This window comes from Ciona robusta, chromosome 1, assembly GCF_009617815.1.
Source record: "Ciona robusta chromosome 1, ASM961781v2".
Classification (NCBI taxonomy): Eukaryota; Metazoa; Chordata; class Ascidiacea; order Phlebobranchia; family Cionidae; genus Ciona; species Ciona robusta.
This window is the reverse complement of record NC_143235.1, coordinates 6,050,465-6,060,651: the sequence shown is the minus strand read 5'-3', so window position 1 is coordinate 6,060,651 and position 10,187 is coordinate 6,050,465. Positions and strand designations below refer to the sequence as shown.

At 36.6% G+C, this 10,187-nt stretch overlaps 2 long non-coding RNA genes and 1 pseudogene across 2 annotated transcripts; 2 read left to right on the top strand and 1 right to left on the bottom strand.

Annotated features, from left to right (window-relative positions):
* LOC149741826 (uncharacterized) lies at nucleotides 1-2,453 on the top strand (annotated as a pseudogene).
* Nucleotides 2,454-3,953: 1,500 nt separating this feature from the next.
* On the top strand, nucleotides 3,954-5,528 carry LOC149741825 (uncharacterized). Its single transcript, XR_016384541.1, has 2 exons — nucleotides 3,954-5,086; nucleotides 5,159-5,528. It is a non-coding gene; the product is annotated as an uncharacterized LOC149741825 (long non-coding RNA).
* Nucleotides 5,069-7,389, bottom strand: LOC149741824 (uncharacterized). Its single transcript, XR_016384542.1, has 2 exons — nucleotides 5,763-7,389; nucleotides 5,069-5,461 (listed from the first exon to the last, which is right to left on the bottom strand). It is a non-coding gene; the product is annotated as an uncharacterized LOC149741824 (long non-coding RNA).
* Nucleotides 7,390-10,187: the final 2,798 nt, after the last annotated feature.

The window sequence follows — 10,187 nt, the reverse complement described above, 5'->3', positions numbered from 1 at the left end:
ATGTATAAGAAGCACAGCGCACATGAAAAATACTGCTCCTGGAATAGACGGGATTCCTTACCAAATGCTTGTACAATTTCCCGCTTCAAGCCTTACAATATTATTACAATTGATCAACAATATTTGGATATTTGGGACCATACCATCAAACTGGAAGCACTCGGTAGTTATACCTCTGTTAAAGCCCGGGAAGCCAAAGAATTCTGCTTCGTCTTATCGGCCAATATCTCTTACATTAAGCATGTGCAAAATAAAAGACTCGTACTCCGAAGATTAAATTCGTTTATGGAAAGGGAAAACGTAATCCTTAAGTCACAAAGTGCATTTAAAAGCAGACGGTCTACCACCGACCACATTCTTCACCTTCATAGTGACGTGCAGTGTGCCATGGCAAATCGCTCTTCAGTTCTCTTTGTGTTTCTTAATATCGAAAAAGCTTATGACATGGTGTGGAACGAGGGTCTTTTATACAAGCTTTATGCTACTGGAATTACTGGTCGAATGCTTCATTTCATATCTTCATTCTTATCAAATCGCACGTTCCAAGTCCAACTGAACAATAAACTTTCCGATATCTTAACCATGGAAAGTGGAGTTTCACAGGGTAGTGTTTTATAGGCCCCATTCTATTTAATATTATGAATAATGACTTGTCCAATCAACTGCCTGTGACAAGCAAACACGCACTATACGCCGACGACTATGCAATATGGGTTGAAAGCAAGCAACTCAAGTGTCTAAAACTAAAATCCAATACGCCTTGAACGTCATCAATGTTTGGATCCAACAATGGGGAAAAAAGTTTTTCTGCACCAAAACCAAAGCTCGATTGTTCACAAACAAGCGAAAACTGCCAGATAAGAAGATTACACTGCACAGAAACAGCATTACATATGTTTTAGAATTTAAATATCTTGGCGTAATGTTTGACAAACGGCCAACATACAAAGCATCACACATAACGTACATTCGAAGTAAATGCCTGCGACGAATAAATCTACTATATATTCTTTGCGGAATAAAATGGGGAGCGCAAAAATCAGCCTTTCTTGCTATTTACCGAGCTTCGATACGTCCCGTCCATGAGTACGGAATCGAAGCATATTTCTCTGCCTCTTCTTCCAATAGAAGCGTAATACAAACCGTACAAAACAAATGTTTGCGGCTGGCCACTGGAAGTATGATCAGCACACCAATTGTTTGTTTGCATTGTGCCAGGAAACACCATTTTAAATTCGATACCAGAACGTTTGTCTGAAATACAAGCTCAAGCTCCAATCATTCCCACCAGATCGCCAAAACTCGAGCACACTATACTACAGGTTCCGACTAGTGAATCTTCATTTCTGCAAGTTACAAAGGAATTCCCAACCGAAACACCCGTCGGTAAAATCCAGCTTTTCACTTCGCCGATATGGGAAATCTTTGAAGAATTCTGTGACACCACTCTAGCGCCACTGGTAGACAGAGACATATCCAGCACCCGAAAGCAAAGTCTCTTCGTCGAAAGGATTGCACTTTGCTACCAAGAATATACGCAAGTATACTGCGATGGTTCAAAACAGGAATCTGGATGTGGATGTTCCTTTGTAACACCATATGAAAGTTACACATCGTCTTCTTCTCTATACAAATCGTACTCGGCGTATTTATGCGAATTATGCGCAATCTTGATGGCATTGAAACATGTATAAACTCCAAAGAACTACATATTTCCTACGTCATTATATGTGACTGTCTGAATGCAATCACATCCATTGCACAATGGCGTCATTGTAAAAACTTATTCAGATTCTCGAACCAATCTTTAATACTTTAAACAAAGGGGTGAATATCAAAATACTCTGGGTCCCAAGTCATTATGATATACCGGGCAATGAGGAATCTGACGAATATGCAAAGCAAAGATAAACCATTGCGATGTTTCCACAATTTTGTGAGTATTACGTACAAAACAATCAAAACACTGCAATGAAAAACATTATTCCAATCAAACAATGTACAATAACCTAAAAGAAGTTACGTACTATCGATTACTTACTGGGCATAACCGCGTCAATGAGCCTAAATCGTATCGGCCTCCATGAAAATGGACAATGCCCAAGATGCAAGGTCAATGAGACCGCTGAACATATATTGATTTCCTGTATAAACACCGCAAACGTAACAAACATGTTAAAAACATTATGCTCTGAAATGAAACTGCCTTTTAAGTTTAACACACTGTTAACTGACAAAGCCCTCATTAAACATACAATTTCCTTATTTAAAGCATTTAATCGACTTTAATAACATTTGTTTATTTAGAAAAAAGATCACCTGAAATTATTATTTATTGATTTATTTCTATTTTCTTCCCAAATGTTATTGACTCGTATACATTATAATAGACAAAGCAACGATGTCATTTTTGATGCAAAACTGAAATCCTGACATTTTATCAGTATATTGTTTTCGCCTATTTAATTACCAAAAAAGGAGTCCAAAATCTCATTTTAACCCGTTACCACTTAGTTTTTGTACATTTTACTGTCATGTATGCGGTTTGAAAAACCGAAAGGTTAAATGCACCAAAAATATAGTAATAATAATAGTGCGTGTCTAAAATATTTTAGATTCATGCTGGTTAGTGATGCTGATTAATCACATATAAAGTTTTATAAACTGATGTGCTTATCACCAAGTTAGCTAAAAACGTGTATAATGCAAAAATACCAAAATTGGTATATGCTCAGACCCAAAATGTCGAAAGCTCTTTTTTACAAAATGATTAAATAATATCATTCGGCGAACATTAATATTATGTATATTACTAAATATTTAATAAAGCTTTGATTTCATTGATGTAACTTGCGCGTCACTATAATTGCCCACTTTTTTGTATTTGTAACCGAACTTTTAGATTTGACTTCCGAAATTTAGTCATGCAGCACTTGTGGAATGGACCTATATATAACATATTAAGACCAACGTGACTACAAGGACCACCGAGGTCGCAGAAAAGTAATAGCAGAAAATTGGCAATAACTTATAAAGTTGTTTATATAATTACATAATTATGCAGACACTTTTTCTGGCATTAGTTTGTTTTCAACATATTTTTTTATTTTAAAAATGTTGATAATGCCTCCATGGTACATGCTGTAAAAAGACGGTTGTTCGCATTAAAGAGTCCGGCCCACGGTTCTCATGGTTGCGCAGTTTTTTGCATAAGGATAAAGTTTTATGTCTACTGATGCTAAATTAACAGCCAGTTTGTGCAAATCCGCTTTAATTTAAAAGTTATGAACGTTTAAAATATCAAATTTAAAAGTTGTAAAAAACGTCACTCGCGGGCACTGTGACGTCACAATGAAATATTTCGTTTATGGGGAAAACCCGGCCTATCAGCGGTTTATCGTTTATTGGCGGTCCTACTAAAACACGCCCGGCGGGGCCCGGTGGAAAAAATATACTAAAACACGCCCGGTGCGGGGCCCGGTGGGGCCCAGTGGGACCCGGTGTTACGAGTCATACTAAAGCACGCCCGGTGGGGGGCCCGGTGAGTATTTTTTGAAAAGGGAGCTTTCCCTATGCAAGATCCACCAAAATGTGATGCGTGTATTCAGATTTTTAGCCTAATGAGACCCCCGAGTTGAGTTTTTTGAAAATTAACTTTGATTATGGATGTACGAAGTTTGTTTCGTTGTACACTTACATAATGAACTGTATTTTTAGCAAAAGTTTATTCGTTGAATTTTGTTAATAGGGGGGTGAGGTAAGATGGGACACCTTTTCATTCTATTTCTCGTCCCATTTGGTAGTAAGCAAAGAACATTCAAAGAATTATAAAACTATGTCCTCACGACTCCCATAGACTGTTATTAATTATTTAAAACACGAACAGGATATTTAAATATTATAGCAGGACGGGGGGAGACGGGACACCTTTAGCACATAAGATCCAAATTTTCTGTTCGTGTTTTAAACAATTAACAACGTTCTATGGGAGTCGTAAGAATATAGTATTATAGTTCTTTGAATGTTTTTTGCTTACTACCAAATGGGACGAGAAACAGAATGAAAAGGTGTCCCATCTTACCCCACCCTACTATATGTGCTATAAGTGTCCTACCTTAGGCCACAGTACTATACATACACTTATACTTGATCGAAGTTTTATTATTAAAAACTTCAAAAGACGAACAATGTAACTTTTAAAACGAAAAATGTAAATATTAGACATGATGTGTCTTTTAGTTAGCGTGTTAGGTTTTTACGTATTCGAACAAGCCCTTAGTAGCGCGATCCCACGTTTGTTTCCGTTTTAGCAGAGCGATAATTAAAGAACTTGCGAATTACGTGTCCATTTTCATCATCATGTTTTATTTCCTATGCACATTTTGGTTCAGCGATGACGTGCGGAGCAAGAATGTAATTTCTATCACCGAAAATTGCCATCTTTCTGGTTTGAAGACAGACAATATCTTCCAATTTTTTCACAAGTTCTGTTTCACACACGCATTTTGGTGGCTCTTGCATAGGGAAAGCTCCCCTTTAAAGAAATACTCACCGGGCCCCCCACCGGGCGTGTTTTAGTATGACTCGTAACACCGGGTCCTCACCGGGTCCCACCGGGTCCCACCGGGCCCCGCACCGGGCGTGTTTTAGTATATTTTTTTCCACCGGGCCCCGCCGGGCGTGTTTTAGTAGGACCCTTTATTGGTGCAGTTTTGATAGATAAGCAAATCAAAACGTTTTTAAGGTATTAACAATACTTATGGCTTTAGCAACTTATTGGAAACTATTTCCTAGGGATCAGTGTATAACCACACAAGATAGCCTACCAAGCTTAGTGGAGAATTAGTTTTCGTGACTTTCTAGGGTTCAGATTTTAAATTCTTTTATTTTTTTCCTTATTTGGCATAGACTATATGTATATCTGTATTTAAAGTTACCATATAGGAGTTTACCATAAGCCGAGTAATCATGCCTGATTTAACAAGAATGACTGTAAAGCGATAAGTGTATTTAATATAGATATGTGTGTGTTTTCATTTTCAAAAGGAAGAGCGGGGCTTAGGAAAAAGCAAGCAACATTACATTGGTATGCTGGTCATCTCATATTTGTAGTGCACATTTTACTTCAGATCGCTTTATTATGATATGTTCTCATTAGGATATGCAAGGAAATTTGTTCGGATCAAGTAAGCAGCATGTATTTGGAGAGCGCAGAAGAACAGATCCACCATATGGTTCAAGCATTCTTTATTCAAAACAATGAAAATAATCCAATACTTAAATATGTATTTCTAGTAATGTTGAATGTACTTAATTTAAAACAACGTAACTCTTGCATGAATCACATTTTGTATAAAACAAGACCATTCAAAACTGAATGATGAAAAATTCTTGCAAATGTTGTTGAACTGTCACTATAATGTTGAACCTTTCTGTTTTCCTTTTCCAGTCATTCCTGTACCTATCGAACAAAGTTCTGATCAGCTGTGTAGCGATACTGTTTAAACAAAATAAACACCATAAACATGTGATTGACCAACTTTTTGGTATAAAGGCCTACAATAAATACTATATTAGAGTAAATTGATTTCACTAAATTTGTATTCCATGCTCAGGTCTCAGTCAAGAATATCATATTTGCAACACATATCTGTTTACACAAACTTCAACAAATTCAGGAAAAAAAGACAGTGCAACACTTTAACCAACAGACTTATTAAATGTCACATTTTTTTAATAAATGCTATTCTTGGTCAACCCACCAAATTGTGTTGTTGATTTGCTCAGCGTCACTTGTTTTCCATGGTCTTGGCCTGTCCAAAGTTAGTATAGACCAAGTTAGGAAACGGATGTAAAACAACGAGTCTTGTTATCCATTGCCTCGCGTCTATGACGTCATAGTCGCCACCATTACGGAGCCCACGGCATAGCATTTTATCATTGCTGGGTGTTGTTTTTGGTTTAAATATTGCGATTTTTTAAAAACCAAGCACTTCTGCGCGTAAAAATGGCTTTCTACTAATGTTATATCTTATCACAATAAAAAACCTCACAAAAATGATCAACTTTTATTGAACACTCAATCGATTAAACAGTAAAAAACAGAAAATATCAAGTTTACTAACCAAAAACATAAAAAGAACATGTTTAAAATAAAAAAATACAAACAAAAACGCATAGCATTACCATGAACTAGTGTATCTAGCTGCAGTTTTGCATGTAAATTGCCGTGATTTTACTTTTTGGCTGACAAACTTAACGTATACCCGGCAACGAAACTTAAGGTATCTTTGTAAAATTTGCCTAATATCGAGGGGGAAAACAATACTGAGTTACTATTTTTGGTCCTCTGCTTGAATTAGTAAGCTACCTTTTCTGCGTTGTGGGTCTTTATGAAATCGGAAAACGCGAACACCTTATCTGCTAGTACTTAAGCAGTTTGGTGCTGCATGTCCACTCATGTTGGATTATAAATGTAGTAAAGAATGGCTCTGTAGATTCGTAGGTATGATCATATACTATTATGTAAACTAAGCTGATTGCTGCTAGTCTTAATCGCCAACATAAAGTACCCTGTTAAACTACACTGTACGCCGAAAACCCGTCAAAATATTAATTTACTCCACATTAATTTCTAGATTTAATATTATATAACAAGATTTATATTAGAAATTATATTTTAAATGTTAAAACAACCGCTATACGTGTTTTCTAGCTTTGTATCGCTTACAAGAACTAAATGAACACATGTCGACTATGCATTTGTATAGGCGATTCACGCTCTGTGGGCTCCGTAATGGCGGACACGAGCGCCGTTTCCTAACTTGGTCTATACTAACTTTGGGCCTGTCTACTTCCCCAACACTTGCTGGAAGTACAGGTTCAAACTGGAAAGGCTCAATATCTATTGCTAGTGGACTAGGATCTTCACTTATGTCACTTCATTAGATGAAATACTTCTACCTGACTATACATCACACACTGACACTTTTACATTATTGTTAACTGACAAATTTAAATAGTGTAATACTGTAATACACAGACAAACAATTTTAAAAAATATTAATTTTAAACTAAAATCAGGCCACGGCAATACCTACGCATATTTCTTAATTTAAAAGTAACAGAAAACGCTATGTCGACGGTACACTCTGTTTTGCTGCAAGCAGCAAAGCCTAAATCAGCTGATCGATTAGAAAAGATCGCGACGTAATTTATGTCATAGTGCCCGCGAGTGACGCAACAATAGGCGAATTTTTTGGCACTTTTTAAAACGTTTTTTTGGCCAAACTAAATATTTTTTTTCACAAAAAAATACCACAGATAGTATTTATTAAGTGTAAATTTTCATTTAAAACCAACTTGTATGAGCGTGGTCCAGACTCTTTAAAAATTAAGTTTGAAAAAGTCAGAATATCCTAGTGGGTATAGCTAGGTTCAATCGAAAAGAAGCATTTACTATTCCAAATCGGAAATATTTTGAATTTTGTTTAGTAGTTTAGAAACTAGAAATAGTCAAAAATAAAAGGAATTTTTCTTATAGGAAATCCCATGCAGGCATTGTCGCGAGGCCGAATTCACGTGATTTTTTCAAAAGCCGTTTCGTGTTCCAAACCTTCGGTAGTACAGTTAGTTTGAGGAACTGTATCCATATACACAATTATTTTCCTTACTACATGGCCATTTTTTACCACATTGACTTAATAACTAGCTTTGATTGATATTGTTGTGTTTAATGGGAAAAAGAACAAGGACACAACCATCCAATTTATTATATAGTAGAGTGGGGTAAGATGGGACACCTTTTTATCCGGCTTTATCTTCCTATTTAGTATTAAAGAGCGATTAAAGAATTATAAAACCGTATCCTCACGACTCCCACATTAACCATTGTTAATTGTTTAAAGAGTCCGGCCCACGGTTCTCATGGTTGCGCAGTTTTTGGCATAAGAATATAGTTTTATGTCTACTGATGCTAAATTAACAGCCAGTTTGTAAAAATTCGCATTAATTTAAGAGTTATGAACGTTTAAAAAATCAAATTTCAAAGTTGTAGAAAACGTTACTCGCGGGCACTGTGACGTCACAATACAATATTTCGTTTATGGGGAAAACCCGGCCTATATCAGCGGTTTATCGTTTATTGGCGGTCCTACTAAAACACGCCCGGCGGGGCCCGGTGGAAAAAATATACTAAAACACGCCCGTTGCGGGGCCCGGTGCGGCCCGGTGGGACCCGGTGAGGACCCGGTGTTACGAGTCATACTAAAACACGCCCGGTGGGGGGCCCGGTGAGTATTTCGTTAAAAGGGAGCTTTCCCTATGCAAGATCCACCAAAATGTGATGCGTGTATACAGATTTTTAGCCTAATGAGACCCCCGAGTTGAGGTTTTTGAAAAATAACTTTGATTATGGATGTACGACGTTTGTTTCGTTGTACACTTACATAATGAACTGTATTTTTAGCAAAAGTTTATTCGTTGATTTTTGTTAATTGGGGGTGGGGTAGGATGGAACACTTTTTAATTCTATTTCTCGTCCCATTTGGTAGTAAGCAAAGAACATTCAAAGAATTATAAAACCATGTCCTCACGACTCTGTTGTTAATTGTTTTATAGACTGTTGTTGATTTTTTAAAACACGATCAGGATATTTAAATATTATAGTAAGACGGGGGAAGACGGGACACCATTTATCATACATATCCAAATTTTCTGTTCGTGTTTTAAACAAATAACAACGGTCTATGAAAGTCGCGAGAATACGGTTTTATAACTCTTTGAATGTTCTTTATTTACTATAGTGGTGTGAGGGAACATGGGACACCTTTAGCACATAATATCCAAACATCCTGACCATGTTTCAAATAAATAACAACGGTCTATTAAAGTCGTGAGGATATGGTTTTATATTTCTTTGAATGTTTTTTGTTTACTACCATGCAGGACGAGAAAATAGTATGAAAAGGTGTTCCATCTTCCCCCATCTTTCTACATCACATCGGACGAGAAAACAGAATGAAGAGGTGTCCCATCTTCCCCCACCCTATACTATATGTGCTAAAAGTGCCCTATCTTACGCCACAGTACTATACATACACTTATACTTGATCGAAGTTCTATTATTAAAATTGAAGTTTTAATATTAAAAACTTTGAAAAACGAACAATGTAACTTTTAAAACATAATATGTAAATATTAGACATAATGGGTCTTTTGGTTGGCGTGTTCGGCTTTTCCGTATTCGGACACGTTGTCGAGCTTTAAGTAGAATTATAAGCCCTCAGTCGCGCGATCTCACGTTTGTTTCCATTTTACCAGAGCGATATTTAAAGAACTTGCGAATTACGTGTCCATTTTCATCATCATGTTTCATTTCCCATGCACATTTTGTTACTGCGATGACGTGCGGAGCAAGAATGTAATTTCTATCACCGAAAATTGTCCGCTTTATGCCTTGAAGACGGACAATATCTTCTAATATTTTCACATGTTCTGTTTCACACACGCATTTTGGTGGGTCTTGCATAGGGAAAGCTCCCTTTACACGAAATACTCACCGCCCCCCCCCCCCCACCGGGCGTGTTTTAGTATGACCCTTTATTGGTGCAGTTTTGATAGATAAGCAAATCAAAACGTTTTTTAAGGTATTAACAATACTTTAAATGGCTTCAGCAACCTATTGGAAGTTATTTCCTTGGGATCCGTGTATAACCACACAAAATAGCCCACCAAGCTTAGTGGAGAATTAGTTTTTGTGACTTTCCAGGGTTCAGATTTTAAATTCGGTGCTAGTGAGGAATCCTCCCCCCCCCCTTGCCTATAGAAAAAACGAGAGACTAAAAAAGGAAAAAAGAAAATCATTAGACCGTAACGGTATTTCCCCATAGAAATCATATATTAGTAAATATATCATATATTATTAAATATCCCGGGTTATGGTACACCTGGAGCAGCAATCTTGGTGTCGTTGGAAAGTAGAAGCGACACGTCAATTATGTATCAAAAAATATATTAAATAATCAAAGTACTTTTGGTTGGGTTAGCCGTTAAAGTTGACCCGCGATAAAATACAAAAATCGTTAATAAAAATTAACAAAATTTTGACACACGTTGATGTATAGCAACATGCAGAACATATTAAAAAATTGGGGTAATACCGCCACTAGTTTTTGATTTATTAATAC